Raw genomic sequence first — 27,165 nt, 5'->3', positions numbered from 1 at the left:
ACTCTCGGAACCGGTTGGCTCTACACAGTGGCAGGCTCACCCCACCACCGAGTAGAGCCGCTATTTGTTCATATCTCATCCGAGGGGTAATAACAGCAACAGCCGTGCCTCAGTTAACTTCATGGGTACAGAATTGACATTCGTTACCCCCCCCCCCCCCACACACACATACCCAGGACCTGAGTGACAGCAACGGCCGAGCCTCAGTTAAAACTTCATGGGCTACAGCATTGCCATTCATCACTCAAGCTTCCAACCGGTTGCGACCTTTGTATAGGTGAAGCGGGCTCTAAAAATAAGACGATCCCGAAAGCTCGCCCAACTCAGCATTGTTCCACTTGGTGACAGGCTCACCCTGTCATTTCTCAGCATTGGCTGTACCCAGTGACAGGCTCACCCCACCACCAAGAAGAGCCATATTCTCAGCGGTGGCCCCCACTCAGAGACAGGCAAAAACCTACCCTCAAGCAGAGCCTCTCATAGTCAGAACCGAACCAGTTTCGACCCTTGTTGTTGTCGTCTCGTCAGTGAGAACCAGACCCAGATGTAAATATTCAGGTTGAAGTGATGCAAAACTTGTACTTTACCATACGAGTTTCCAAAAAAGTGTCGCATCACAAAAGGCACCAAGAATTACTGAAAAAAAAGAGCCAAAAAGGCTTCACACTTCGCGATGCAAAATTATTCAAGTTAAGTGGGTATTGAATCCAACATTATTTGAAAGCCGAATAGAGAAACTACAAAAGCTTTGTGCCGAATATAGAAATTATAAACGTTTCGGCGGATCCAAGCGTAAGCAAACCTTTCATGACAGGGGCAACTGGTAGTAAAGGTGGAGTAAGCTCTGATCACTGTCCTTAGTATTTCCCATAATGTAAAATACATCTCCTAGCGGACATGTATGATGTTATATATTATGGGGGGGGTCACTACCCAGACCAGTTTTTTTCAGTAATTCTTGGTGCCTTTTGTGATATGACACCTATTTTAGCAACTCGTATGGTAAAGTACAAGTTCAGCATCACTTCAACCTGAGTATTTACATCTGGGTCTGGCTCCCACTGACGAGACCTCAACAAGGTCGAAACCGGTCTGGGAAGTGACCCCCTCATAATGTATAACATCATACATGTCCGCTAGGAGATGTTTTATATTATGGGAAATACTAAGGATAGTGATGAAGCTTACTCCACCTTTACTACGAGTTGCCCCTGTCATGAAAGGGTTGCTTACGCTTGGATCCGCCGAAACTTTTATAGTTTATATATATTCGGTTTTTTTAAAAACTGAATTTATTTTTTATAAACTAATTTTTTTATTTGGATTTATTTTTTAGAAACTACAAAACTGAAATTTTGTAGTTTCTCTATTTGGCTTTGAAATAATATTGGATTCCATATCCACTTAATTTGAATAATTTTGCATCGCCGAAGTGAAGCCTTTTGGCTCTCTTGTCAGTATTAATTTTACTTATTGGAGACGTGTAGTGGCTTGAAAAAATGTTCCTTCTCTTGATCAGATCGGATCCTTCCGACTATGTAACCCTTAAATTACAACCTTTCATGTGTTTGATACATAAAAATTATGAAAACAATGATCTGAGAACCAAACCAAATGCAGTTAGTTTACGTTAAGAAGTGCATTCATATGCTTTCGGATAGAGCAAAGGAATATGCTGGATTGCAATGTGCTTCCGCCCATTGATAAGGAAAGAAAGAAATAAACAGGCTAAAAAATAAAATAAAGGTGATAAACCAAGCTCACAACACTGAAACAGTTCTCCAAAGCTTACTACAGTGTATATTAATTATTAATTTTTGAACAAAAACATAAGAGTTTTGCTCCAGAAGTTTGTCACTAGAATGAAGTTGAAAGGAAGCAATTTTATCAATAAAATATCAGAATTAATATTATGGTTCTTTTATTAATTTATATTTTATTTTGGTGATTTTCATGTCGCCTTAGCATCACGATCTATTGCCATTAGAAACAGTGCGCTTATAGCGCATTCTTTCTACAGCCATTGGAGCATGAAAAAAAAAAACTCTGTTTGAATCCCATTTAGGTAGTAAGAGAATTTTAAAATGTGGTTTTCATTAAGGACTAATTAGCCTATTTGTTATGAGAGTGGTAATTTTTATGATAAAGGTGATTTTTCTCCACCACCACAAATGAAGAAACTTAACCGCATAGATTATGAATTTTCTATTTTCATCGTAATGAAATGTATTTTACTATCAATATTAATGATCAATTTAAATTTTATAAATATATTCAAAGACCGCATTTACTGTTATCTTTCTGGACAATCTCGTTAATGTTTCTATAAATCCTTTCATTGGAGGGGATATTCTACCACATGAAACATGTAGTTCTTTCGCTTTTAGATTTATTTTTTTGTTCCACTTGATGTTTTTGAGCTTCAGAATATTATTTCTGATTTTCTTTTATTTTGTATTCTTTACTTCAGTAATCAATGTTTGTCAAAAGATGATGCATCATTTGGTAAACTTTATGAATTTGTATAGTACATCCTAACAATTCATTTTCAGACATTTTAGAAATGCTTAGCAATCTTAATTGAAAATGTTCTTATTATTATTTACTTTTAGGTTCTTACAATTTAACTATATCCTTAACGTTTAACTTATCCAAACGACAGCATATAGGTAAGCTAATTTACGTTTCACATGCTTTTAAAGTGCACACTTGAAATAAATAAACTTTAATTGCTACGGAAAGGAAAGAAATGATTCTTAGGCTTACTTGAAAACTGTTCAGCGTAAATTATTCCCAAATTATTCAATTTGCATTATTGTTCAATTGAAAGATTTGCTATTATTATTATTCGACACCTCCAAGGAGTCCAAAGACTCATCGAGGAAGGGCCAATTCCACCACTCGCCATCACTACCATTCAATCCACGAACCACACCTAACCGCAACCTACCATCATCACCTACACCAGGGGTGTTCAACCTATCGATCGCGGGGCGATTTTTGTTCGATCTCTTGTGTATTCGTCCTTACTTACAAATTTAATTAAAACTGAAAACATAATATTTTATTCATCATTATTTTGTATTATTTTTAATCGATTCAAGTGTATTGCTATTGTTCATTTATTTTTCGTTAAAATTGTCAAATCAGTAATTTTCTTATAGGTCCGGGTAAATGAATTAATTTGGATCAATGGAAGTCAAACAGCGAGCCGAGTAAATACGATTATAAGCAAAGTGTAAAAACTCGATTGTAGCTTAAATATTAAATATTCCAAAGCACATTACATCGATTTTTTACTTAGGTTAAGTCCCATGTGAATATTGTAAAAAAATAAACTTTGTTTTTCTCGGTATAGTTTGTATTAGATGTTTTTGTAAATAACTCTTTTAAAGCTAACTGTATATATTGCTTTAATAAGAATATGTTAGAGTGTTGAAAAGAAAGGCAATGTTTTTGTCGCCGAAGCTGTATATGGCGGCATTAGAAAGATTGTTATCGAAACTTATATGTATGAGAAAGGTTTGCAGGCTCTAAGCGTAAACATCTCCGAAGTCAGTCAGAAAGAGTTCAAACAACTTTCCGATGGCCGGCAGCATACAATAAAAAGAAAGCGGAAGAGAACAAAAGGCGTGCCGAACTTGAAACTTAAGATGAGGTACTCATACCGATTCTTTGGGGGTTGCCAAACTTCATACGAGGTCTCAGAGGAGGTCTAATAAAAAGGGACTGAAGCAAGCAGAAGGGGTTCCTGTTCCAGAATTGCTGTCAGAGAGGAGGCCACCCAGGCCAGAGTCGGCGTCAGAGAGACTGCCCGGATCCACGTAGCTTGAGAGAAGAGTTTCCCGCTTCCAGAAAGGAACATCTTGGTTCGACACGTCGCTAGAGAGAGACTTCTTCTAAACCACAGACTACGTTTCATATTGCCGAAAGGAAGAGTTCCAATTGCTGGAGAAAAGTTTCCAGGCAAGGTTAATTCCAGACATTCACCAGTGTGTTGCATTTTCATTACAATTTGATGAATAAACGACTTCACTGATGTTGCTCAGTTAATGGTATTTATTCGCATGGTATTTCAAGATTATTCAAGTAAAGAACTTCTTTTGAAAATTATACCATTATTGGGAAGGACTAGGGGAGAAGACTTTTTTCGGCATTTGATGAATTTGTGAAACAACACAAACTTCCGCTTTTTAAACTTGTGTCTATTACTACTGATGGTGCTCCTGCAATGATAGGTAATAAATCAGGCTTCGTTTCATTATGTGAAAACGATGACAAATATCCAGCTTTTTTAGCGTACCACTGTATTATTCACCAAGTCCTGTGTAGTAAAAGATTAAACACAAAAGATAGATGTTTTCGATATTACATTTAAAATTGTAAATTCTGTTCGAGGAAAAGCCCTGCAACTGCGGTTATTTAAATTACAGGCAGATGATGATAGAGAACTTCTGTTGTACAATAATGTTCGCTGGCTCAGCAGAAGTCAATTTTTGGAAAGATTTCTTGTATTAATTAACGATATAAACATTTTTCTTGAATGCAAAAGGAGATATTTATTCACAGTTGAGTAATAAAAGATGGTTGTTACACTGATCATTTTTAGTAGATTTCTGTACGAAATTATGCAATTTAAATTTAGAGTTACAAGGTAGAGATAAAAATTTAATTGACATGTTAAGTTAAATAAAAACGTTCCAACAATATTTACTTTAATTAAAGAAAAATATAAATGACCGCGAATTTAGACATCTCCCATATTTATTAAATGTTTTGAACAAAATTAAGAAATGCTTTGCTATGATTTAAAAGAATTTATTCGTGAAATAGAATTAGTTGAGGAAGAAATAAATTCAAGATTTAAAGATTTTAATAAAACTGAAATGATTGTATCTTTTATCAATAATCCATTTCAAGAAAACTTGAACATCACAGAAATTTCAAATAAAATTAGTGGACTGTTTGATATAAACCAAGCTGAAGTAGAACTTGAGATAATAAACATTCAGAATAGTTTTCATTTAAAATCAATAAACAATGAAGTCATTTGGAAGTATGCACATGAAAAATTCCCAATATTACCTGATATTGCGTGAAAAATTCTGTCGTGTTTCGTATCGACATACTTGTCAGAATCCGCTTTTTCAAATATGACCGTCATAAAAAATCAATTAAGAAACCAAATTACAAATGATCGTTTGGATGATTGTCTGCGATTGGTCACTTCTTCATATCAACTTGACTATGAAAATATTGCGAGGTCCAAACAATGCCAAATTTCACATTAAGTTTTTTTGTTTTTTTTTAGTCAACCAGCATTTCCTGCGACTTGTGAGTTTGTAATCAATTCTGTTGTTTTTTCTAACTTTGGTTTTCCAAAATAGAGAAATGAATATTTTTAATAAAATAATAAGGGATTTTTATCCCCTTAATTTAATAAATATTTTATTCCAATATATATATATATATATATATTATTAATACCAAGTTTGTAACGAACAGAACTTACCAAGTGGTGTCCTAATAAATTACTAAATATATGAAGAGCGAAAGGCTTCAATTCGGCGACATATAACTTGTTTAAGTTAAGGGATATTACATCCCATATTGTTTCTTAGCCGAATAAGAAACTCAAAAGAGTTTCTTGGCGAATATAGATATTATATAAAGTTCGGCGATTCCAAGCGTAAGCAAATACCTGGCTAGCAGCAACTGACCCTTAAGGTAGTGCATGCTGAGGCAACTCATAGCAAAGATGGAGCAAGAACCGATCACTATTCTTGATATTTACCCATAATGTGAACTTAGCTCCTAGGAGCTGTATTGCTGTTCAACATTATGAGAGAAGGTCACTACCCAGACCGGTTTCAACTTTCACTGAAGTCTCATCAGTGAGTAGGTAGACCTCCGATCAAGAATAGTGATCGGAGCTTGCTCCACCTTTACTATGAGTTGCCTCAGCTTGCACTACCTTAAGGGTCAGTTGCTGCTATTCAGGTATTTGCTTACGCTTGGAATCGCCGAACTTTATATAATTTCCATATTCGGCATGAAACTCTTTTGAGTTTCTTATTCGGCTAAGAAACAATATGGGATGTAATATCCCTTAACTTAAACAAGTTATATATCGCCGAATTGAAGCCTTTGGCTCTTCATCAAAAAAAAAAAAAAAAAAATCAGCTAACGCCTTTTTATTCCCGTATATACGGGAGTAGGCGAGGCCATTTAGCCCTATCTAACTTTTAGAGACTGAGTGGGCAGTTCAATCTCCACTGGTACCCAATCAGAGACAGATGGCCCAAGGCTATCACTAATTAAGCGGTACGCAGTGAAGAGAGACGGCTCAAATGTGCCGCCATCTCGTGGTCCCTAACCCTAACACAATATATTTAATGTCTGAAATAATGTGGGTTCTACGGTCGATTTTCTTGAGTTTACAGGACGAAAAACCCGAGTTTCCGGGAGGAAAAACCTGCTTGCCCGTGCCAGAGATCGACTAACTCGGGAACCGGTCGAAAAAAGGCTTAGAAAAATTTCCTCTGGTCGCCGAGTAGACTCGAAACCAAGACTTCTTTCGTGCGGCCAAGCGCGGTGGTGTGCAAACGCCACATCCACTGAGCTACACAAGCTTCTTGGCTCTTCATATATTTAGTAATTAATTAGGACACCACTTGGTAAGTTCTGTTCGTTACAAACTTGGTATTAATTAGGTCTACCTACTCACTGATGAGACCCCCAATGAGGGTGGAAACCGGTGCGGGGCGGATCTGGCTTTGAGAAGCTCCACTTAGAGGTAGGTTTTTGCCTCTCTCTGAGTGGGGCCACCGCTGAGATTAATACTCTGCTTGGTGGTGGGTCAGCCTGCCACTGGGTAGAGCCAATGCTGAGTTCTTCTCGGTGACGGGATGAGCCTGTCATCGAGTGGAACATGGCTGAGTTGGGAGATCTTTCGGGATCGTCTTATTTTTAGAGCCCGCTTCACCTATACATAAGGTTGAAACCGGTCTGGATAGTGACCTTCTCTCATAATGTTGAACAGTAATACAGCTCCTAGGAGCTAAGTTCACATTATGGGTAAATATCAAGAATAGTGATCGGAGCTTGCTCCACCTTTAATATGAGTTGCCTCAGCTTGAATAACAGCAACTACCTTAAGGGTCAGTTGCTGTTATTCAGGTATTTGCTTACGCTTGGAATCGCCGAACTTTATATAATTTCTATATTCGGCTTGAAACTCTTTTGAGTTTCTTATTCGGCTAAGAACAATATGGGATATAATATCCCTTAACTTAAACAAGTTATATGTCGCCGAATTGAAGCCTTTGGCTCTTCATATATTTAGTATTACCTAATGTTTAAAATTGCTTCAGCCCAAGATGAAAGAGAGAAAGAAAAATAAAACATTCATTCAGTAGAATGCTCACCTTCTTTAACTTTTTTTTGTTTGTTTCCTAAAGGTAAAGTAGATGTATATATAATTTTTATAATATAAAAAAATTTTGAAATATAATGAAAATTTAGTTGAAAAAATGTCTAGCGCAGCATCTGTACCATCCTAGTTTGCCGAGTGGTTAGCGTATCCGGTCAACAGCCAAAAGGCTACGGTTTCGAATTCCGCCTTGGGCATGGATATTTGTGATTGTCTGGGTTCAAATCGTATTATATAAATGGATATTTTGAATGTCTTTAGTGGAATATGCATTTCGTAACAAGATACAGTGCCACCACCCCGTTTATTGGGGTTCCAAAATGGATTAAAAAAGTTCCGTGTTTAATCTATAGAGGAGAGTCTCTGGGTCGTATGAAAAAATATAAATACTTAAAAAAATTAACAATAAAATCATTAGGAACATTATTAACCCATTCACCAACTCGTACGTTAATTCAATCGTACTGTTATATACTTTAAGTTTACAACCTTTCATGTGTGGGTATCACATAAATATATGCGAATAGTTAGCTTCGTCATGTGTGCATTAGTGATCATGAAAATAATTAGGCAGTAATGTGATATGGCTGAGGTATATCACCGATGAATATTACTATTAAACAGACGTTTGGAACTTCAGCTTACGAATGAAGCATTCATATGTACTTGTAAACTCAACATTAGTTCAGGTGGGAGCTCATGTAAACCTAAAATCACTGGATAGATGATATATTGACCATTTAAAATAGTACTGAGGGCTATGTGAGGATTATATCCTTATCAACACAATGAGTTGGTTTACACCTTAGAGGCCACACTGTATGTTCGGTTTAACTGAGGAACTGGTTTCACTCAACAGGGAACGATGGAAAGCTTTGCTCATTATGTAAGGTAATAGCCGCTGGTGCTCGAGAGATTTCCGTCACTTTTAGATTACGCACGATTACTGATTACAGTAAAGAAAGCATTGTTTGAAATATTTCGGAAGTTTCTGTTATAAATATCGTAACCGATAGGAATCATTTTTCCTATTTAATATGTATTTTTTATTGGTTATTCACATAGTTAACAGGCATCGTAGATATTCTTTGTATAACCAATAGTATTATAGTAGTATTATGTTATCTTAAATTCATCTGTAAATTATACAACGTAATTTTTCGTGTAGGAAGGATTTCCAGCCTCCTCTCTTAGAAGTGGAACAGTCGTATGAGCATTAAGAAGGTGTAAAGCAGGTAACGGTTAGAAAATCCTCATTCTGTTATGAAATCATTAAAGATTAATGCAAACGTTTTGTTTCAGGATAAAGAAGGTTAAATAATCAGATAACCCAGCTCCAGGGACAAACTTGCAACTTTTCAAGCCACTTCTGGCCTCTGGGAAGCAGGTGGTCTCATGCTGGACGATGGCATGCATCAATCACTTTAAAGGCATTTAAGCCATAATGGGATTCGGATCCATAACCGTTAGTTTCAGAGAGAGAGTACAGAAGCAATCCTCTGTCACCCCAGCCAGCTAATGGCAGATACACTTTACAGTGATTTGGCTTGCCTGTTGGGAAACCCATTTGTTTACAGTGCCATACTTACACTTTTCCCGTGCGAGTGCTTGGAGCCTCACCACATTAAATTGTCCCTAAGCTGTGCATAAGTACGGCCCTGTATAGTACTGCTGTATTGCTCATATCAAAAGCACTAGCGAATATCAGTTAACATATTTTCATCACGATTGTTTTTTTATATCACAGAGTGAAAAAATCTAGTATTTTTTCATATTTTGATAGGGTTGAAAACCCTTGTTGCATAATGCAATGTGATGCAATACGAAGTTTTACCTCATAAGAATCGGAATGCTGTGGAGAGAATTAAATAATGGATGTAGAGCAAATATTGCGGTTATTATTAACGATTTCTATAAGTTTATATAAGCGAATGTGGATGCATTCGTATTCCTCCAACGAATTTCTTAACCACTTTTACATATTTTCCTCTAAGTTAAACTGTTTCCTCAGCACGGGCACTAGTTTTCTCAAGAAGTCTACAGAACTGTGTAAACTTATAAAATTGTAGGTTGGATTGATTAAAACTCTACAACATTATTCAGTAATCTCGAACCAAGCAATAATATTTGTACTTGTTGCTCCAAGTCCAGATAGGGAGCGCAGGGATGTGACTAAGTGAAATAGACTATCACTGGAGCAGATAAATACGTGTTTTTTTTATTAATATTAATATATTGCTTTTGAATAAACAATATCTAAGTAAAGGAGTAGTATTCAGATAGAAGTGCGCATTTAGTTTTGTGTTAAAATGTCAGCAGGTTCCGTTTTCACATTTGACATGGTAATAAATAAAGTAAAAATAATAGAAACGGACACCTATAAAATTGTCAATATGTAATGCTTGACGCATTTAATACCGACAGTAATTTTAAGCGTCACTGAGTTATCCCATTTTTCATAGATATTCATCACTAGTGATCTTCCTAACAAACGTCCTACTATCACTGCTCGCCAAGTCTAACTTATTATATATATAACCGGTTTTTCAATGTTTAAAAGATAAACTGACTGGAGAATGGGCAGATACAGCACACGTGACAAAAGACCATTGCATTTCAACTACATATTGCACGTCATGCATGATTTTCATACCTATAATAAAATCAGTTTATTATATATAATAAAATACGTTAATAGTATAATTATGTCTTTTCATTTCTTAAATGGCGGCCATCTTGCAGTGCCAAATAAAGGTAATGTTTCTTTTTCTGAGCAGTATATCTTTATATATATACTTGGGTATGCATGTGATTGTTAAACTCTGTTTTTGGTGAACCGCAGGATTTAAAACCTACGGTTAAAACTGTGTTTTGTTTGTAATTATATTAGTAGAATCCCTAGCAGAAGAAGTGCATGCCATTGAAATTTCATAGGCCTGATCTTGAAATTTGTGATATGTAGATGCTATGTACGTAATATTTCGATAGGAAATTCAGTAATGCTGGATAAGAGAAAAAATGGATTGCCAACTACCTTTTTGATAAGAGAAAGTTGTATGTAGAATTTGGTGGGCCAAGTTATTATTAAATATTTTGGTCCTGTTATTATTGAATAACAGGACCAAACAAAACTACTAAACTACTATGCTGGTCTAGGATGAAATACGCAAAGCAGCTGTACATCGACTCTGGTGATTCTAGTTCAGATTCTTAAGGTTGAAAGAGATTGCTTGAACCATTGTGAGAGAGGGACCTAATCTTATACGACGAAGTTGTATGGCATATTCGATCGTTCCAGCTTTTGCTATTTTCGGCAAAATTATTGCGGGTTTTAGTTACAATACTTCCTCCATAGGGAATTCATCCGAACCGTTATTTTGCTTCAAGTTATAATAAAAGACAGCTGCGTTATATGCCCAGTTTGATTATCATGGCTCTTGCAGGTTTCGTTTTCCTGATAAAATAAAAGGACCAAAACAAACGTTACAGATTTTAGGGAGTGTTTGTAGATTGGTCATGCATCTGATTCTCCACTTCGTCAGAGATGGGATTAGGTAGCTACTTTAGGCTGTATTACCTCAGGAAAGCTGATTTTAAGGAACTGAGTGTGTGTGCGTACGTGCTCACAATTCAGTGCTAGAACACTAATAGTGCACAGATCTGAATGGCAACTCTTCTGCTAACGAGAAACAAAAATCTATCAGTGGTAACTATTATGGATTTCGGCCCTTTAGATATATCCAATAGATTTGCATACTTCATTCAATTCGAGACACGTCCTGAAAAACTTGAAGAGAAACAATTTTCTCTGAAACGAAAAGTTTTTATAATTGGCCATTAACCTAAGTAATATGACACTGGACCACGTTTGTTAAAGCAGGGCTGATATAAAAATAATTGCTTTTTAGAAAAATCTGCAAATTGTATTGTTTATGGCCTGCCTTCTCATTTTCTAACAAACAAAAATATAAAGTACATTATATTGCGCCAACTTTGTAGAAAACCTTCCTATATTACTCATGTGATGAAGTTACATTTTCTAGAAACTAATTTATTATCTAATATTAGCTCTTTATTGTACAAGCTTGGGCACAGCTATTTGGTAATAAACTGCTCTTTAGTCCTTTATTAATTTTTTTTTTTTTTTTAGAAAAGATCGCTTAATGGCAGTTTTCAATGAACAAACGTTTTCCTGGATAATAAATTATCGATTGTTAATTATACGTAGTTACTGCTACAGAAATTGAGGAAAAGTGACATATTTATTGCTCATTATACCTTTTTGCTGCATCTACACACACATACAGCTACTAATAGAAGAACCCAGGTTAGGTATTAGACATAACTGGAGTTAAAGCTGCAATTTAACGACTAATACCAATCTGGTAGTAAATTGAATCTTTATGAATTTCCACACACGGTACCTTAATGTTTAGACATCAGCTGATCTTTATTAACATTTCAAAAAGCGTTCATGATTTTGCCACCTGATACATTATCACCGTAACATGCTTTGTAGATTATCCTACCCTTTTATTAAAATAGCGCCAAGTTCGTGCGAATGATTCGAGAGAGAGCAGAACTTTGTGTAATTTATCATCAGTTTTAGCACATCTCCTGTAATGGCACCTCCAGCTAGCTGCCGGGGTTTCCTGTGAGGACTTACAGCCACTAAGTGGGTCGGCGTCTCTTTGATGCATTTCATCACGGGTATTATATTAGCAACTGGAGACGATGATGAATAGGTTAATTAAGGTCATCCGCTAACTCTGTAAAAGTAGGATATATGAAAGGTAATTATTGTTAGCGCTAGTGGGGTTTCCTCTGCATGTTCACGTCTCAGCTTGATACTCTATACTTTTACATCTCGCAGAAAAGATATTTCAGTGAATAAATATATAAATATGAATTGATAAGTAGGATAGTAAGATAGACTAAGAAGATGTACAGGAGAAATAATTCACTGAGAACTTATGAACAAAATGTGAAGCGAACTTCAGAGACTTTAGGCTGCGATAATAACTGGAATTTAAGCAATTGCTCACCACTTTCTTTGAAGGAGCGCGAAATGGAATTATTGCAACTTATATTGCCCTTTATTACTTTCGTTTATTGCACTGAAAATTAACTTTCGTCAGGTTTCATAAGAATGCTTTCTGGAAAATTCACTTCCTTTTGCTTTTAGATTTATTCTTAAAAACGGAATTAAGAAAAGTTCAAATATAAGTATATTAGCAAGTAAGAAAGACGATGGTACTCTTCATTAGACTTAACTGTTGGTAACATTAACAAATAACTGTTGGTAACATTTAATATTTCTCTGCTTGTGAAGTCGTTCTCATCTTATATATAATATGAAAGCAAGTGACTTAAATATTTCCTTGCACGTCTAGATTCTGTGCGGTCGGATATCTAGATAGCTTATCTAGCTGTGAACACATCTCTCATATTAAAATACTATTTATTTATTTCTCTCAAGAACCCATACCATTAACCTATACTAAACATGCGAGGTCAAATTTATTAGGAATTCATTCATTATAAACTTCATTATAAAAACGTCCAGAATTCAAAATTTTATGAGGACTTTTCGAGTGAAGGTGAATTAGCTAATCGTATGCAGAGAGAGCACAAAATTTTCTTTCCCGTAAAACGAACAGATAGAACATAAGTGGATATTGTTCTTCATTTTTTCTAGTTGGCAACTTATTTTTTACACACGATACATCATTTGACGTGAAACTATATTCTTGTTCTCATCAATGTGTAATCCTACTTTAAGAATAGGATGCGATGATAGTTTACGCTCCAAATTACTTTCCGTATACTGCTCTCAGCATATCAAGAGCAGTTATCATCATAATAGGTATCTACTGTAATTTTTTATTTCCCCTACCCTAACAGGCGTTTAAGTAAGTGCAAGTCAATTCCTGGATATATATTGATCTTTATTGAGGTCTCCTTGCAAGAAGATAGGTTTTATGGAGATATCTACGCAGCATTTTCAGAAATGAAATATCACTTGCCATTTTAAGGTTCCATACAGTTGTATAGAAATATATCGCATTATGAATGTGGGATTGTTATAATTCATACCAAAAGTTGTATTCTAGTAAATTCCTGATAATTTTTAAATATGTAACTTTGAAACAGCAAACGTTATTTTCCCACTCAGCTATAAAATAACGATGAAACTTTATTTTTCTTTCTTTTAATAATTTCTAGTGTCAAGTCAGCAAGTTTCAGCTCTGGGATATTACCTACCATTCAAGCTTTTACTTACGGAATATAAACATTCTTCAAACTTTAGTAGGATATTCGGATAATTTCTATTTAGTCTTTAGCGAAAATAATTCATAACCCCTGAATGAAAAGACATGGACTTCGGAACAGAGTTTGCCTTTTTATGTATACTGTAGTTCAATATCAAGACAGCCCGTAAAAGAAGACTGCATTGTCTTAAGCAATCAGTTAGTTTCAAAACGTTAGTCAAACTTTGTTTACCTACCTTGTTGAGTAAAAAGTAAGATTCGTGTTGTCCTTTCTTTTAAATATTTTAAAATCTAGAAAGATTTTCTTATATTTTTCTTTCATGCTTGTAACTGTTGTGTAACTCAGTCTGCTATTAAACCATGCCTTATCCCGAATTTCATTAGAAATAAAAAACGTGTTCGTTATTGCAATTTTAATTTACGTTATTGTTCTCATTTCTAACAGATAATTTTAGAATTATATATTTTCTGATTTGCTAAATAATTTCTTGAGTTAAAATTAATTTCTGAATGTTCTTTGGAGATACAAAAAAAATCTATGTACGTATGTGAATGTACTCCCGAAACCCCACCATTTTGAAACATCTGTAATATCAAATTGTGTTTAAATTTTATTAAGCTCTCGATGATTTTACATCATTTCAAATTAATATCAGACTTATTTCCGTATATAAAAGGCAATCCGCAAGACTACAAAGGCTACATTGAGATTGATGTTAAGCATTTCGCGTCACAGAAGATAAACAGAATTGAAACGGCATGTCACCTATCGAAATAAACCCGATCTTGCTATTGTGAGAAGGTAAATGGAGCGACAAAGCGAAGAAAAAAAATAAAAGTGCAACTCCGATATATAATGAATCACTACCTAATGGAGTGAAATGAATTGATAGGTTATAACGCAGCAGTCTTATTGTGTTTGAAAAGCTGCATTTACAGACCTCGGAAAGCTACATTCGTACGATGTTATTGAGGCTCTAGTTAACCGATAATACCCGGTGATCAGTGCAGCAATAACCATGCCTTCAAATGCAATGTTTTTAAGAGATTGTCTTTTCGGTTAGGTTCAGTACGACGAACCGAAATTTGTTCCAGGCTTTTAAACATGCGACAACCAGGTTAAAGGCCGGTTCAGGTCATATACGACACGTCCGACATCGAGCATGACCTCTGTAACCTGCCTTTTATGTCATCGATGTCCACTGTATTTCTTGAGGAAAGGAAGATGTGCAGTCGTAGCGGATTGATGATATGTCTGAAATCGATGGCGTATTTCATAATGATCGAACAAAGCCGTGAAGCACTTGGATTGTTATCCGATATCGAAGAATTACATTCGGGATAAAGAAAACATCAAAACGCTGTTGCTCTTTAGAAAGAAAGTTGCTATTTCTGCAATGTATTTGGTCACTGTTGACAGAATTTTTTGGTGTGTCTGTGTGTGGGATGTCTTTTTCTGAACCTTCGTAGCTAAGCCGAAAGAATGCCCTGCACAAAAATAAGAGAGGCCTAGTTTTAATCTAGGACGATAATATTTAAAAATATGCATTTGAACGGAAAATGAGTTATACCACTTCATATAGAAGTGATAAGAATATTTCCTCCTGGAAACGTGGGATTTTTTCCATGAGAAATGAAATTAATAGACAACTGAGCATAAATCTAAGTAATCTCAGACTGAACGTGACTTGATATTATTGATATGTTTCTATTTTAATGCATGTAATTCAGATATATTTTGGAATTACTATAAAACTTAGAAAAAAATTACTTTTTTCTTTAGATAATTTCTAAAGGAGGCTCACAAATATTGGTACAGTATTGTGTTTGCATGTTTAACAACTCCATATTTAAGCAGCGTAAATAATGTGTCCACATCCCACAAGGAATCGTTTAACTACTTTCCAAAGATTCGTTTCATAGCTGACTAAACAATTTTCCACAATTCCTTCTAGATAAGACTATTCTTTCTGATAACTCTTGGCAGAATAGCCAGTAGATGTTTTCTTTCGTTTTTCTGCCACTGCAATATACATAGAATAGCTTTTGGGCAATATCGTGTTGGCAGTTCGAGAATGAACTGCACGCGTGCATAGTTTTGCCCAGAAGGTAGTTGAGTAGCAAGCTCATTTGCAACTGTTCGAGCATGGGTACCTCTGACGGTTGAAGTAAGACTTTTTTTTACGTTGGAATTATTTAAGGATTCTGCATCTGCCTTTGTTCATTTTATTGTCAGCTAGTCTGTGTTATTTCAGATTTAGACTAAAACAAACCCGAGAATTTTTTACATAGGAAATCTATTAATATAGCTTTATATTTATAGATTTGATAATTTGAAAGCTTGTTTAAACATGTTACTTTTATAAATCACTTAATGTTCCGATTAAGCAGAATGGTCGTCGCAGTTCCGAGTGATGAAACTTACCAACCACATAAAGACATTTACAAACATGCATTTCGTAAATGCCTTTTACGTGGCATGGATACGCTATCGATATGAATGTTAGTGCATGCTTTTACAACCATGCAAGCACCAGTAATCGTAGCTCAGAGCGTGTTGATTGATTGGTGACAATATCCACTCCAACAACCAGCTTGACATGTGATGTCGATTGATGATGTCGTCATTCAGGAATGCTGTTATGAACACACCGTTTTAAGGACGGTGTACGATCTCAGTTCCACACAGTGAATTGAGAATATTCTCAGTTTATTAGAATTTGCTCTGAGCTTAACCAGGTATCGCACCAACTGTACAGAATATTTTCTCAATTAAAAATATGGTCTACAGGGAATGGTCAACTGAAAGTGTCAGTAATTTCAAAATTATTAACCACAAAATGGAACTTTGAAGAGACTGCAGGCAATTTTATGAAAAATAATTAAAATAATATGCTAGCATATATAAGTTAGCGAATCCGCTCTCCAATTAACAGGCTAAAGGTTCGAATCCCACCATGGGCGTGGATGTTTGCGAATATAAGTGGGAAATGGATTTCATCTCCCGGTCTGAGACCACCGCCCTGAATATCTACGTGAATATTTACTAAGAACAATTATTCTACTTATGTAATTTTTTATATATAGGTAATCAATACAATTACGTTTTTTTTATATATATTTCGCTTTAATATACACGGACATGCGTTGCTTTTTTTTAGAAATAAGTTCCTATTAGAAAACTATTCTCGAAAAAATAACTGAGTCAAACGATTCGGCCAATAAACATTTAAAAATAAATTATAATTTTAATTATTTTAACTTCCTCGTCCCAAATCTTCATTCTCATAAATGTCCCGGTTTGGATGATAAATCTAACACTGTAATGCACACGGATTAGTTTATGGAAAATATACCGGAAATTGATTTCAGCAGTTTCTCATCCAGTGAAGTCTCCTAAGCAGAAAGTATAAAATATTCTATTTGAGGTTAATGCCCCTTTTATGAATATATATACATTTACTTGAGAAGAATAATCTTTTTCTTTACGTCTTAAGTAAGAGCCCGAAATACAATAATGCACATGATATTAGCTCTATAGCGGTGTCAACTGGAATAACTCTGCTTTCTTTGTTTTAGCAGAAAAGGCTGTCTTAAACTTAATGAATTCGGAAATAATATCATCTTTCTCTGACAACGTTCACTTATAACTTTTGACTCGCAAGTGGCTAATATCACAATTTCTGCCTCCTACTGAGGACAGGCAGGTTAGTTAAAACAGTCCAGTCAACTCTTCGAAAATGAGCTAATAAAAGTGCATTTATCCAGGCTCTCCTCTGAGATCGTGATTTCATTAGTTCGGTATTATGACTTCTCATTGCTAGGGCACATGACTTTAGGTTGCAGAGCTGATAACGAAATTTTACTTGACTCGTATGCATTGGTGTAAAAGCTAATTTATAAAGAACAATTACTTGTTCTTTATAAATTCGTTTTACATTTTCTACCTTTAATCTTTTTTTTTATAAGTTAATTTTATTTTTATAATTCAAAAACAGTTTTTATTTTATTCATTGTGATTTTATTTTTTCATAATTTAATCTCCATTTTGAATACAATTACCTTTTGAACCAACTGCCCTGTAATCCCTGAAGATCAGACACACGAAATTGTTTATTTTTTCTATTCATAGTTGGAACAAAAAGCATAATTCGTAATTAGATTTACACAAATGTTATTTTACTGTAGACGCGTAAGCCTCTTTGGTGAATCTCGTTCACTTGCAGCGTAATCCATCAAAGCTGAGGGAGATACTATTTGTCAAACACCAGCTGAACAAGACATCGAAGATAAAAGTTATAATAGATAACAAAAGTCTTACAGAATAGGGATTTCTCGCCTAAAAAATCTCTTTTAAATATTTTGTGTTTTACTCTCATGTTTTCAGGTCTTCCAAGTTTGCTTTTTTTTCAAATATAATGTACTCTTACATATTTCTCAGCTGGAGAACAGCTTTCAGCCCATGCCGTTTTTATAATGCGCTTTTATGTAAGGCATCGTTTAGATATTAATATTCTACTGCTTTCCAAAACACTTTAATCTTTAAGAAGTGAAAATAATGCTTCGTGGCTCATGAACAGTCGGCTCTTCACTAAATAAAAGATCGCAATGTATGCGAAGAGAACCAAGAATTTTTTCATTCCCCTTTTTTTATTTATTTACAAGATTACATACACCCTTGTTTCTCTTTTTGTGAAGCATTCTAAAATACTCGTTTTAATTTTTATTTTATTATTCTTATTTCTGGAACTTCAAATTATTGCAGACAATTTTATTGTCTGCAATAAATAGTCTTTTATTGCAGACAATAAAAGACTATTTAGGCAGATAAACTTCTGGGTGTACAGCGAAATTTGAATCCATGATTTTAGGTAACACAAAATTATTTATTTTTTCTGTTCAAAGGAATGGGCTGTGTTAATCAAAACAAGTAATATAATCTTAAGCTGATTTAGGAATAGTTGAAAATAATGCAGATCGTAATAGACCAATTCAGCCAATTTTTAGACTACTAGAGAAACATACTGGACGGTTGTCGTGGCCACTTCTGTTTTATATTCAATTTAGTATAAGCGTTCTCAGAATTAGAAGGCTTAAGAATAATACTTTTGTCCCACGCTACGTCATGTTTCACGTGAGATACTGCGTTGTTATACTTTCAAACAAAAAAAAATGAACTTGTATTTTTCAGAGTTGATATAGTGCTCCATCTTTTTAAATTTTACTAAAAGATTATTGTTAGGGAAACTGTATAGATACAAAACAATTTAAGATTTAGTATGTTTCTCTAGTAGTCTAAAAATTGGTTGAATTGGGAATGAGTGATTACACTTTGGTATTATGTAATCGCATGAAAATTAAAACTTGAAAGGAAAGAAAAAAAAAAAAAACTTATTTCCTAGTACAATATCTTCGCAAAAATATTTTCCACGTTGTGCGCATCTTGATATTATAAGCGGAGTAGATTCTTGTTATCTTACATGTAATACCATGATACGTGAAGGAAGAATTGCGACTTGCTCATTCCCGTGAATAAATCTGCAAATATGAATGTCAGAAATAGGGCACAGGAAGTTTGTTATCTTTCCTAAGCCTTAATTTAGTCATTTTCACTCTGCTGGTGTTATGGTGTCGGCTTTCGTGTGCCGAGGGGAAGGGAGTGCTTGTTTTGTGTGAATATTATTTTGCTTGTTGTATGTATACCAAGTTTTTGTTGTTTGTGTAGTAACCCATTCAGTTCGATTACCGCTTGAACGAAGTATGGAGGTAGTTGTAATTTCCACTGTGCGAAGCAGGCTTATGTTCGTCAAAAACATGGAAGTTCAGTGATTACTGATCTATGCAGATAAGTGAACCTTCGCATTCGACTGGTAGCTGTTTGACACTAGTTAAGCGACCACCATTTTGAGATCGAGTTTTAGTGAACGAAGTACGTTTTAATTATACGTTTTAACAACGAAGTTTTAATTTCACGGCCATTTGCCAAATGGCCGTGAAATTAAAACTTTATACACAGAATCAAATTTTAGTTTTTTGAAAGTGAGAGTTTAATAAGCCGATGTTTTGCAGTATGTGGAATATTTAGTTTAGATTGGTGTTGGCAACTTTCTCCTAGTATGCTGGTAAGTGAAAACATTTACGAAGGCTTTCCAATTAAGATAACTTAGTCTTATTTACACGTATTTTGACGTGACTTCCATTCACAATAGATTTGAATCTTTTAATACATTCGCACCGTGGATGAGCTAAGGATTTTATATTAGATTTAATTGATTAACTTAATTTTTATATTAGAGACCAGGCATGGAAAAATTTCATGTCACTTCAGACCTTCAGTAAAACCGGGCTGTCGTCTCACACTTAGAGGTGAAATTCATGTCCCGCCTAAAGCAGTTACAAACCTCCATGGCAGGAATTCCAACCCGCAGTTTCCCAGTTGCAGAGCGAGTACGTTACCACTCGACTAACGAAGTTAGCAAAGTGGAGGGTACTTGGGTATCCTCAAACAAAACAGACAAACTAGCTGTCGAATATATCCATTTAACATATAATATCACAGTGGCCTCGTAGTGTTAGTTGTTTTGGTCTTAATTTTAATAAACTGAACCACACAGATAACTTTAGAAGACTGATAAATACAATTTAGGTAATAAATAAGATACATAATAAGGAAAGCGTTATGTTATGAACAGAACTTTTTGCTTTGATGGCTGGACAAATGGTTTAAAATAAACATATATTTATATAAATGTAGCCAATTTCATTTACAATTTTCATTTTGTCCGTACAAAGAACTTAGAATATTTCTGGCGGACAAAAATAGGAATTTTAAAGACAACCTTTTTTAAATTTTTTTATTTTATTTTATTTTATTTTTAATTTTTATTTGTTTTAAATACACCTTTTTCTTTCAAAACTAAATATCTATAAAAGCGAACCATACGCACGCACATATATTCATCCTTATTTACTCATTTGTTTGTAGTGATTCCGAGAATCGTAGTGAATGATGGAGACATCCTTGTTATTTCTTAGGCTTTCGATGAATAAAATAAAGGCTTGTTTTTGTTTACTAATTTACCAACAAGCTTAAGGGTATGTTTACTCTCTCACTCTCTTGGTGAATTAGTTTTAAAGAAAAATCAAAAACAAAGTTAGTATGTTAATACAGCAAATAGTTTGTCGATAACGTAATTACACATTTTATCCACAATTTAGGAACATTTGTAATGTGTATTAAATTTCAAGTAATGTTTGCTGAGATTATATGCGATTTTGGATTGTTTTTCTACGATAGCTCTAGAGTTTCTCTTCTATACAAGAGAAAATATAAAAGAAATAAATAGATAAAAGAAAGAGTATTATAGAAAATCTGCTTGTTTAGAGAACTTGGTTTTATTTGACTTCCAATTAATAGCTCTCTAGAGAACGATTTCATGCACTTTAACGTAATTTGTTTTGTTAGATTGTTCCCATTATGTTCTTGCTTTTTATGTAATTCCTTATAAATGAGCAATTATGCTCGTTTGAGTTACTAATCATTAAATTTAGTCCTTTCGTGGTCTAGGAATAAAAAATATTGTCATTATCCATTTTATCATTGGTTATTTGTTGTTGTGATAAAACATTTCTTTTTCGACTTAATAGGTATTTATAGAAAGAAACTTTATTCTTCAGTCAGTAGAACAGACAAGTTCAAGTGCATTATTTAAAGGTTCACAAGAGTATGCATATTCATTCACATAAGCCATCTTTCGATCGAAATTCTACTCGGTACTCTCTTTCGATTGCTTGCTCCTTGGTTTCTCAGTAAAATTGTATAAATAAAGAAAACAACAGTTGTTGTATGACTGCAGGCATTTTAGGATATTGACAGACAGAGTAAGTAATATTTTTCTTTCCCCTCATCCTTGTAAACACTGAAATATTTACGTATCAATAAAGATAGTCCTTCAATATTTACAGCGTGTGTATGTTAAAAATTTAAGGGATTTTTATAGACTATTACCACTGGATTGTACTCATTTTGAACGTAATTATACAAGGAATTAAGTTTAGGAAAAATTTTATATTAAGAAATTAATTAGTCTTAAATTATAAAGACAAGCTTTAAATAAAATTTATTTCTAAATTTAATTTCATAAAGTTAAGAAACATGTAAGCTATTGTGATGCAAGAGGATGGAATGAAATGCTTGACACTGTGACAGAGATGCTGAGGGGACATAAACATATACCCCTCCCCCAAAAAAGTGGACATAATTTAAGCATGAAGACATAAACTAGAACTCAATGAGTAACCCGACTCAGTACATAAACTAAATATGGAAGAACAGGAGAAGTATTTGTGAAATATCAGATTAAGACAATTTCATAATTTCTCTAAAATTATAAAAGGACGAATTATTTACCTTCAGTTAACAGAGTAAGTATGCGGTCGATTCACCCAAAATAAGTCATTTTTATTTAACAAGCAAATAAAAAGTTTTCATCATGACTTTGCATTTTTAGATAACTGTACAACTCGTATCGCTGCTACTAAAGCAATTTCTTCCTGTTTTTGTGTACATGATAATATTCTTTGCAATATTAGTGCATTCTTTCCATGTGTCGGAACATAAAAACGGAAATTCACAATGAAAATCAGAGCCAACTTTGCTATTCATTCATATTTCCGCTGTAGAATGCTACTATTTTATTCTTATTTTAACGGTGTGTGTCGCAGAATTATCGCCTCAGTGGTCTCGTTTCACATCACTAGCTAAGATTCGTTATTTGGACGCAATCCGAGCACAGCTTGGAGATGATTTATTTCCGCGTCACTACGCATAACTGCAATGTTGAATCCTTACATTGGGCTTTGACGTTTGTACTTTGTCGCATTCGCTTATCTTGTCGGTGTCAAATGGCCATTCTTTTTCTACTAGATGGCGCTATTTACTTTACTGGAATAGTTTGCCGCGGGTCATGTTATTATCATATTGTAAGGGAGCACGTAGACTTCGTGGTGTTTGAGCGCTTTTCAGTTCAATTAGTTCATTTGAAATTTACCCTGCATTAAATGAATATAGGAAAAAATACATTTGCGGATTGATGTTATCCCCCCCACAACTAAAATAATAGAATTATATAATCAAATCAACAAGTGAACAGATATTTAAAAGAAAACAAAATTATCTTACAACTGGTGTTCGAGTAATTAATTTCCATTTCAGCCTAATTAAGGAAACGAAGTTTCAAAATGTTAAACTGCGTACATTATTTTTATTCACCCACTTTGCTGCTGCATCTCCGTAGCTCAGTTAGTATCTACGATGCTCTTTTGTTGGAAAGACCTAAGTTCGAATCCCGTCTATAAGTAAAAGCCTTCATAAGGGCTTTAAACGTGAAGGTAGCGTATCTTGGTGCATACGAAGGTGAAAGATATTTTCATCTCGCAAACAGGCAAACCGGCCAGACGAACAACCGACGTTAACTGCCATTATGCTTATTGGTATCGTAGTCTTAATTGTTTTGGCAATAATATCCACCACCTCCGAAAACCAAACACTTCTGGAGAATCGGCTTCGTGTACCTTTTGTAAAAAGTCTCTCAGCTGATATATAATATTCGTTATAATTATAATAATTAATAGATATCCTGATATATTATTTTGATATAATATATGTATGCGAATAATAATTATAATATGTACATATAAGTATTATTCTAATAGTGATGCTATAAATTATTTTCATATTAAAGACGCAAATGATGAAAGAAAGAAAGTAATAAAAAAGATATTTTTCGTACTTATCCCTGATTCCGTTCCCAGAGAGAAATCAACCAAATAGATATCTTACCAAAGTGAGAGAAAAAAGAAAGAAATTCTAAAAAAAATTATCTGACTTTCGTGTTACTTGTTAATTTTCTCCGTACAATAAGAAATTTAAAAATTTGCATAACTTTCACATGACTTACTTAAGCTGATTTTAGCTAGCAATAAAATCATGCCATCCGCTTGACTTAATTGCTACCGTAGTTTGAAACACTGCCCGAAAATGCGATTTACACAATGTGTGGATTAGTCTTTAGACTACGAATACGGACAGTCAGCATTTATTTAGAAAAGAGCATATGCCAGAATCAGGAGGTATGTTTAAGATTCGACTTGAGAGATGTTTCTAGCGGAGGTTACTATAATAATTTTTAAGTAATGCTACTTTATTTTCTTGATATTGTGTCATAGTGTATCGATTTTCTCCTTCCATTATTCTTATAATAAAATTATCACCTGTGTAGACATTCACACCAACTACTGTTGGTATTATAAATTATTACCTGCCCGCTTAGAAGACCGAAAAACTTTGAAAAAAACCTTTCAGACAGTGAAACGATTAATCACTAATAATTGTCTTACAGCGTTTAATTATATAAAGACGTAAATAGTAAACCAAGCGTGCTCCTTAGTGTTTCTGATTTCTATCACAAAATTCTTATATACGAAGAAATGAGTGACTTGTATATAATCTTCATCAGTTGAATGCATGGAGGGCAGTTAATATATTGCCATTGTCAGTTTGGCGCTTTCATTATGCCTTTCGGTTTGCTTTACTCACTGCAATTTCTGGTACTGTTTCCAATTTGATCATCTCCGGTAGCACAGAAGATAGAAGTCCAGTGTCTTCTCTGAACTCTTCCGTGTGCTTCTTTTTCTCCTTTTGTGGTCATTAAGTACTTAGTATTTGGAAAGAAATGGCTTGAAGTTTATTGGTGGCCCAGTAAGAAGCCAGATCCTTTGTTTTTTTTATAGAATGATCTACTTTAATTTCCTTACGAAAGACTAATCACTGTATTTAGTGGCATTAATTATAGAGAACGGAAGTAAAGTTTGTACTTAAGGTGAAATATGAGAAGTCTTCGACTGAAAACAGAAGCTAAGCTTTGCCAGTCGGTCTAGCCGTAGTAACTTGACATAAAGCATTAATCTTTTGCAGCCCGCCCAGTCTCCTTTCGATAGGGAAAAAAAAAGGAAACACACTCTCAAAGACATACAAAAGAATAGAAAGAAAAAGGTACTTATATCTCCCATTTAACTTTCTTTGTACTTAAAAATACCGGACTGAGACCATCGAGAGTTGCTGACTGACACATCAATCACGCTCTAGTTTAGCGTAAAAAAGAATGGGTGGTTTTGCACACATCTCATGTGTACACCCAGTGGCTGGAAGACAGCACCATATCCAGCTATTAGAACCATTTAACGTATCAATTTATACTCGAAATTTAAACCAAGAAAAATGTGGAGCCGAGCTTTTCTCATATCATAGAAAAAATGCCTTATTGTCCTGCACTCGAAACAAAAATCGGTGTGGCCACTTTTATAAATTTGTTTTTAATGGACTCTAAGTATTTTCAAGTATTTTGTTTTAGTTTTTCTCCTTTACAATTTTATTTAAGAGGTCTCTTTTTCTATTCAATTTCACTGATTTGGAGCAAGAAACAAAAATTAACAGTGAAAATATAATTGAAACTGCAATAGGTCAACTTGGTTTTACTTTATTATATTTTATCTTCATTATATTTTATGAATTAATAACAGTGTTAATAATTGAACCTTATCAAATAAGAACAGTATTGATGAGGAATGAGATTCTAATTCTCATTAGTGATTTTACTGCGAATTTTTCGGTGACGATTTTACAAATTCACCGATATCTAAAACAGTAGGTGCCGTGTTATTGCTTGTCCGTGAGTGACAGACACTTCATTTGCAAAATTCTATGTTCGCCCATGGAATATCATTTAACATAAGCAGAACCAAATAGTAAAAGAAGAATAACTGCATTTGCACTTTCCGGACATCTGATTCTATACCTGTGTATATTCTTTGAGACGTAAAATTGGGAGAATGTTGCATTATGATATGGGTATCATTAAAATATGATGCAAAGAGAGGAAAGAATTTCTTTACTTGGATGTTTTTCAAATTAGATACATAGGACTGAAAATACTTTATAAATCTGAATATTTTAATGTCGTTTACGCCATTAAAATATTCATAAAGTTTATTGAATTCAAATTCCAAATACATTGCTGTAATTAAAATTATTAAGTTACAAAATCATTAATAAAAACATCAGAGAAATAATTTATCCTATGATGAATTGAAAGTTTATTAAAAATTTCAGGAATGGTGATGCATTATTTTCAGCAGAATATTCTTTCCATTTACATTAATACGAATAATATATTGAAAACTTCAGAAAACTTAAAAATATTAATCGATTCTCAATAATATTTTTGCCATGAAATATTTGGAGATGGCTGAGAACATTCACTGCAGTACATTACTTTAAATAATTTCCAGTCTGTTCTACTTCAGGAAGTCAAAGATGCATACAACCGGCAAAAGTTTTCTCCAAAATTCGATTCTTAAAATTTCGACTAATGTGATTCAATATTTGGCCCAAACCTGTTTAAAATTTAAACAGTACTGAACCTTTTGTAGATCGCACTTCTGGACAATTTGGATTTCCTAAGATGAGACTATAAATAAAATAATTCCAAAGACTTTAAATATTGTTCATGCAATATCCATTGAATAAAGCTAAGCCTTTTTTTTTTCAATGAGTGTTTCTATAACAAAATAAACCGCAGTCTATTTGTTTGTATAATTACAATACTCAATCATATATTTGGATAATATTTTCTCATTAATAGGAGAAAATCCATATTAAAGTATACCTTGATTAATATCACAATATTTGTATACTAATTCACTAAGCTTAAAGAATAAGTTCCTGCAACTTAAAGTATTAATGGAGAAAATCAAGTGCAATATTGGGATTACTGAAAGGGGCTTGACTTAACGATGACTTTCATAATATCGAAGTGCATATTGGTAATTATAATAATGTCAGCAGAAGTCGAATAGTGAAGAGAAGGGAGCATATTATTGCTTATTACAGAAGATTTGGTTTTTGTAAATTGAGTGAATTTCTGTTCGAAATTTGATCCGTAACGCGCGGAGAAAAGATAGATAATATTAAGTACTAGTTAATTAAGGAAAAGTAAAGTATGAACTGGGATATTGAAATAGATGATAATATAACAGTAAATTTGATGGGCCACTTTGTGAAGTTTACATAAAGCAACATTTATGTGAACCCACTAGATAGGGAAAAGATCTGGGTATGTAATAATATGAGACTTGATAGACCACATTAATTAGTCGTTCTGTGATAGCAATCATTTGATCTTAGCAGAGGAATTAATTGCTGTCACAGAGCGACGATTAATTGAGGAAATGATTAAAAAGCATCAAGGGTGGAATTTTAAAAAGACAAACTTTGATGGTACGTTTAACACACTCGTATATTAAGAGAATTAAAAATTATTAAATGGGAGACAATTCTGAACAACAAGAACTTAATTTCCTTCTCTCCTTCCAAATAATATCCAGATTAACGCTATTAACCAG

At 34.0% G+C, this 27,165-nt stretch overlaps 1 long non-coding RNA gene across 1 annotated transcript in view; it reads left to right on the top strand.

The window, feature by feature from the left end:
* LOC150094483 (uncharacterized) overlaps positions 1-27,165 on the top strand; it is a 550,669-nt gene that overhangs the window by 258,891 nt on the left and 264,613 nt on the right. The window contains exons 4-5 of the long non-coding RNA XR_016550261.1: positions 8,601-8,667; positions 21,352-21,585. This is a non-coding gene — a long non-coding RNA (uncharacterized LOC150094483). The remainder of the gene's footprint in view (positions 1-8,600; positions 8,668-21,351; positions 21,586-27,165) is intronic.

This window comes from Typopeltis vanoorti, chromosome 22 (assembly GCF_054136105.1).
Source record: "Typopeltis vanoorti isolate ZY-2024b chromosome 22, IOZ_Tvanoo_1.0, whole genome shotgun sequence".
NCBI classification, from domain to species: Eukaryota; Metazoa; Arthropoda; class Arachnida; order Uropygi; family Thelyphonidae; genus Typopeltis; species Typopeltis vanoorti.
Note: the sequence above shows the minus strand (reverse complement) of the source record. Positions and strands in the feature narration are given on the sequence as shown.